At 38.4% G+C, this 6519-nt stretch overlaps 1 pseudogene; it reads left to right on the plus strand.

Moving 5' to 3' along the window:
- The first annotated feature begins 4538 nt into the window (after positions 1-4538).
- On the plus strand, positions 4539-6519 carry LOC143387508 (RNA-binding protein EWS pseudogene; annotated as a pseudogene).

Consider the following 6519-nt stretch of genomic DNA (forward strand, 5'->3'; position numbering starts at 1 on the left):
CTAAACACTTTAACTAAAAACTTTAGAGAATAGAGAGGAACAGAATGTTAGACCTTCAAAACTTCTCAGTTCATGGAAAATTTTACTTTAGAGGCAAATTTTTAGAAATTTATATGACTTATCGTTTAGTTACCAATAGAGCTAAAATGGACTTCTTTCCACTATGCTATGCTATTTTGGAAATAATTCTAGCCTGATCAATTCTTAAAGGTGGTCTCAGATATCTTCTCCACAAACAGAATCATACATCTTTCCAAATGCTCCTTGGAATTCTATGTCAGAGATCTTGTTTCACTGAACATTGTACCACAAACTCCTTAAAAATTGATGTAACGTACAAGAAAATTTGCTTTCATATCCTTATACCACATCCTTCCTCTCCATGACACACACCTAGCATTTATAACAATGGCTGGCATATGGATTTGAGAACTAAGATTTGGGAAACTTTTCTCTTTTTATCTGTCATGTATCTCAGTTTGATACCTTCTACTTTAGGGACATTGCTTTAGAAACTTAAAGTATGTGATTATTTGACTTGCTTACAGTCTTGGTTTAGTAAATAAGCAGAATTTACGGTTCTAACTTCTTTCCATGTGTTACCTAATTATCATGACAAACCTATGATACATCTATTATATACATATATATTCTAAATTCTATAATAAATAAATATAAGGTGATCCTTACTATCCAATGCTGATTTGTGGTAGAGTTCAGATTTTAGTCCATCCACAGAGTCATGTTTAAATTGAATAAGTAAATGTTACCTTGAAAGTTCTTTAAAAATTGTATGAATACATATCATTTTTTAAGTCCTTGAAGACATATTTATTTGTTTTCTTTATTGAATTCGATTGAAGTAAATTTTCTTGTACATTACATCAATTTTGTTCTTAAATTTAAAATACAACAACGTTTTGCCAAGGGGGAAATCACTTCATATGGATATTTATATTGATATAAATGCTGTGAATATATCTACATTCCAATAATATTTATCTTTCTTCTTTTAAAAACAGCAAGGAGGTTCCATCCTCTAAAGTTAGCAGTATATTAAAAAGAGTTCATAACCAAATGCTGAGTTGTTATAAATGGAAAGCAAATTGCATTTTGCTTTGAAATTTACGAGAATATTTTTTTCCTGAATTAAAAAAAAATAGTTTCCTGTGGGGTTCACAGTAATATAAATAGACTTTAAATTTTTTTGATGATTTCACAAGATGGTGTTCACACAAAGCTAAATTAATTGCTTATCTGTCATATATCTCAGTTTGATACCTTCTACTTTAGGGACATTGCTTTAGAAACTAAAAGTAAGTGATTATTTGACTTGCTTACTCTCTAGTTACTAGCACTCACATTTTGTAGCCTCAGAAAAGCTTTTTTTGAGATGTAATATCACATACTTTTATAATTTTTCCCATAAACATAATCTGTCACTATGCATACAATTTTGCTATTTATCAACTTTTTCTAACAACACTATTTGGATGGAATGGGGTTTTACAGTACTTCTCTGCCCTGAAGCATTTTATAGGAGAATCAAAGCAGCCAAACTTTTCTTTTTTTCTCTAGCAGTTTCTTTTCCCAAAAGCTGTACCTAATAATAAGTACTTGTATTGGACCAGGTCATATCTGTCAAGAATACTAAGCTTACTGATAGATGACTAGAAAGATTAATGTGTAAAAAAAGTTAACGGGACTCAAATACCAAGGGGATAAATCTTACATGTCAATCCTACTCAATGTAGGACATGAGCTTTCAAGTTGGACACACCTTGGTTCAAATTCTTGTTCTTCAGTTATAATTATGTAGACTTCTTAGCAATTTAATAAATCCCTCTGAGAATTATTTTATTACTAATTTCTGTTATGCTGTTCTGCTTGGAATGTGGCTAAGTGGTTGAGTGCCCTGAGTTCAATCCCTGGTACCAGAGAGAGAGAGAGAGAGAGAGAGAGAGAGAGAGAGAGAGAGAGAGAGAGAGAGATATCCTGAAATACACATAATCATTCTTATCATTCCTATTTTATGGGTAAAAAAGAGATAATTTCAGAAAGGCATAATGTTATAATGTAAAAGTCATGACCTTTGGCATCAAACAAATCTATAAATAACTTCCTTGTTCTTGGATTAAATAGCTGTGTGACTATTTAATCACATTGTTTAAAATGAACAATAGCAAAATAGGGTTAATACCTATCAAAATCGCTTTGTAAATATTGAATTTAATATATGAGTATATAAATATTACATGTAATTTTATTGATTATGATTATATGATATGTACTCAATGTACAATCAGATATATATGATGTATTATCACACCATATTTCTAATACCATATTTACATATTTTCTGTTATATGATAGGCATAAAAATATATGAACACTCAAAATTAACTACATTTGTCTCACTTTCTAGGTCGAGGTAAGCATAAAAACTGGTCTACAGCTCGACTGTAGGTTTACTACACAGATTAGCTGACAATGAAGCTAGTAGAGCCAAAGTTAATGGAGAGAAGATCTGAAGCAAATGTTCGTTAACTGTGATACAAACCACAATTAGGTAATTAAAGTTATCTGTAATATGTAGATAACAGCATATTTTTGCTTTTAGTTCTTTTTAGTTTACAGTGTTGTTTTGTTTTCTTGTTGTTGCTTGTATTTGGTTCTGATTTTGGTGGCAGACTTAATTAGTGGGCAAAAAACGTCCTTCAAATGCTTTTAAATGGTCTATAAAACACAGAAGCAATCAGAAATGAGTTTACCTGAATGGGATTTTGTCAGAGGTGATCATAAACCTTTAAATGGAAGACGTTTGTGTTTACCATTGTAGATGACTGATAAAAATTTTGCATATAAAAATCAATAATCTAGTCCCTAGTCTATATTCTTAGAAGCATAGGAGAAAGAGATCATTTTTATATCGATTATAAAATATAACCATTTTTTCAAACAAAAACATAAAAATCTAATAAACTTGCCCCTTAAAATTAAATATCTCTGATATTAAAATGTTATTGTTCATTTTGAACAACGTGACTAAATAGTCACACACTATTTAATCCTGGAACAAGGAAGTTTTTTATAGATTTGATTGGTGCCAAAGGTCATGACTTTGGCATTATTACATTATACCTTTCTGAAATTCTCGTATTTTTTAACCCATAAAATAAGAATGATTATGTGTATTTGTGTATTTCATAATCAGTCTCTCTCTCTCTCTCTCTCTCTCTCTCTCTCTCTCTCTCTCTCTCTCTCTTTCTCTCTCTCTCTGTACCAGGGATTGAATCCAGAGCACTCAATCACTGAGCCATATTCCAAGCCCTTTCATTTTTTATTTTGAGCCAGGGACTGGATAATTTACAGGCTGACTTTGAATTTGTGATCCTCCTCTGTTAGCCTCTGAGCTACTGGATTACAGGCATGCTCCACCTCAACCAGCTTGTTCAGGATTTCTTAACCTCAGAACTACTGTTACAGTTCTTTAGTGTGAGTGGCTGTCCTGTGTATTGTGGATGTTTGGCTTCAACATCTGACCTCTACCCTCCGGATTTCAGTAACCATCTCACCTCTCCCTCCTTAATAACTTCAAATGATGCTGGAATTGAGAGAGCAAAACTTCGCCTAGTTAAGAGTCACTATTTTGGTGCAAATATTTAGCATAACATAGTACCTGAGATATCTATAGTAGGATTAGTACATAATGTTACATTTGCATTATATAGTTAACACTTATACAAATGTTAATAAAATTTGTATATTTATATTACTTAATACAAATCTTTAACATTTTAAATAGTACATAACTTTTGTCTTCAGAAATAATTTTTAACTTCTTTTTTTCTTTTAATAAAGTAACTTTTTTCTTAATACTGTCACTTTTGTGAAATTAATCATTATAAGAAATCTAATTCTCAAAGCAAAAACTGTAGCATCTGGCATAGTAATTAGTAAGTAAATAGTGATTTGTCACATTTGCATCAAGTATATTAAGAGAAATAACTGTATTGCATTTCTTTGTAGGCTTTAGGGATTCTGAGATAACTGGTTACATTATTTTAAATTTAAACTATATAACAGAAGGATACTGTGATGAGCTGTCTACATCATCATTTAGATAAAAATTATTGATCTCCCTAGTGGTCAAGAATGTTCTGTTTCATGGCCCCCATTTGAGATCTTCTTCGGGAACTACTCTCAGTATATGAAAGTTCCTTACCCAGTTGCTCCTTCCCTGGAGATAATGTATATTTGATACCTTAATTATCAAATATACATTAATTAGGCTGAAATGCAAAGGCTTGACACTCTGTCCTCAATTCAGGACAACTCTGAAGGGTCACTGCAGCTTCAAAACTCTTCTTGGGATCAACCAATTCCTCTGAGGCAACTTCATCATGGGTTAGCTCCTTCTGCCCAATCCTGCTTCCCTCATTCTTTTATAATATTTAAATGAGAAAACTTCTCTGGAAAAAAAAAAACAACAACTCTACCAGGACAGACATTGAGAGAACCAGGAGGAAGGAGAGAAAATGGTGTCTACAGATTACAGTACCTACAGCCAAGCTGCAGCCCAGCAGGGATACAGTGCTTACACTGCCCAGCCAACTCAAGGATATGCACAGATCACAGAGGCATATGGACAACAAGGCTATGGAACTTATGGACAGCCTCCTGATGTCAGCTATACCCAGGCTCAGACCACTGCCATCCATGGGCAGAACACATATGCAACTTCTTATAGATAGTCGCCCACTGGTTATACTACCCCGAATGCCCCCCAAGCATACAGCCAGCCTGTCCAGGGGTACAGCACTGGTGCTTATGACACCACCACCCAGGCCCCCTATGCATCCCAGTCTGCATATGGGACTCAGCCTGCTTACCCTGGCTATGGGCAACAGCTAGAAGCCACTGTTACCTGCAAAACCGCAGGATGGTCACAAGCCTGCCAAGACTAGTCAACCTCAGTCTAGCACAGGGGGTTATAACCAGCCCAGCCTAGGATACGGACAGAGTAACTACAGTTATCCCCAGGTTCCTAGAAGTACCTCATGCAGCCAGTTACCGTGCCTCCATCCTATCCTCCTACCAGCTATTCCTCTACACCGGGGACTAGTTATGATCAGAGCAGTTACTCTCAACAGAACACCTATGGGCAACCAAGCAGCTATGGACAGCAGAATAGTTATGGTCAACAAAGCAACTATGGGCAGCAGCCTCCCATTAGTTACCCACCCCGCAGACTAGATCCTACAGTCAGGCTCCAAGTCAATATAGACAACAGACCAGCAGCCATGGGCAGAAGAGTTCATTCAGACAGGACCACCCCAGTTGCATGTGTGTTTATGGGCAGGAGACTGGAGGATTTTCCGGACCAAGAGAGAACCCCCTGAGACAGAAGAGATTTCCTCCCATGAGTGGCCCTGATAACCCAGGCAGGGGAAGAGGGGGATTTGATCGTGGAGGCATGAGCAGAGGTGGGCAGGAAGGAGGATGCGGTGGAATGGGCAGCGCTGAAGAGCTAGGTGGCTTCAATAAGCCTGGTGGACCCATGGATGAAAGACCAGACCTTAATCTAGGCCCTGCAGTAGATCCCAATGAAGACTCTGACAACAGTGCAGTTTATGTGCAAGGATTAAATGACAATGTGACTTGATGATCTGGCAGATTTCTTTAAGCAGTGTGGGGTGGTTAAGATGAATAAGAGAACTGGGCAACCCATGATCCATACCTACCTGGACAAGGAAACAGGAAAGCCCAAAGGTGATGCCACAGTATCCTGTGAAGACCCACCAACTGCCAAGGCTGCTGTGGAGTGGTTTGAAGGAAAAGATTTTCAAGGAAGCAAACTAAAAGTCACTTTTGCTCGAAAGAAGCCTCCAATGAACAGCATGCAGGGTGGCATGCCAACCCATGAGGGCAGAGGGATGCCACCACCACTCCGTGGAGGTCCAGGTGGCTCAGGAGGTCCTGGGGGACCCATGGGTCACATGGGAGGCCGTGGAGGAGACAGAGGATGTTTTCCCCCAAGAGAGCCACGGGGTTCCCAAGGGAATCCCTCTGGAGGAGGAAACGTCCAGAACCGAGCTGGGGACTGGCAATGTCCCAGTCCAGGTTGTGGAAACCAGAACTTCGCCTGGAGAACACAATGCAACCAGTGTAAGGCCCCGAAGCCTGAGGGCTTTCTCCCACCACCTTTCCCACCCCCGGGTGATGACCATGGAAGAGGTGGCCCTGGTGGCATGCGGGGAGGAAGAGGTGGCCTCACGGATCACTGCAGTCCTGGAGGAATGTTCAGAGGTGGCCGTGGTGGAGACAGAGGTGGCTTCCGTAGTGGCCATGGCATGGACCGAGGTGGCTTTGGTGGAGGAAGATGAGGTGGTCCAGGGGGTCCCCTGGACCTATGATGGAGCAGATGGGAGGAAGATGGAGTGAGGATCTGGAAGTGGAGGATCTGGAAAAATGGATAAAGGCAAGCACCGTCAGGAACACAGAGATTGGCCCTATTAG

Source organism: Callospermophilus lateralis, unplaced genomic scaffold, assembly GCF_048772815.1.
Source record: "Callospermophilus lateralis isolate mCalLat2 unplaced genomic scaffold, mCalLat2.hap1 Scaffold_63, whole genome shotgun sequence".
Taxonomy (NCBI): domain Eukaryota; kingdom Metazoa; phylum Chordata; class Mammalia; order Rodentia; family Sciuridae; genus Callospermophilus; species Callospermophilus lateralis.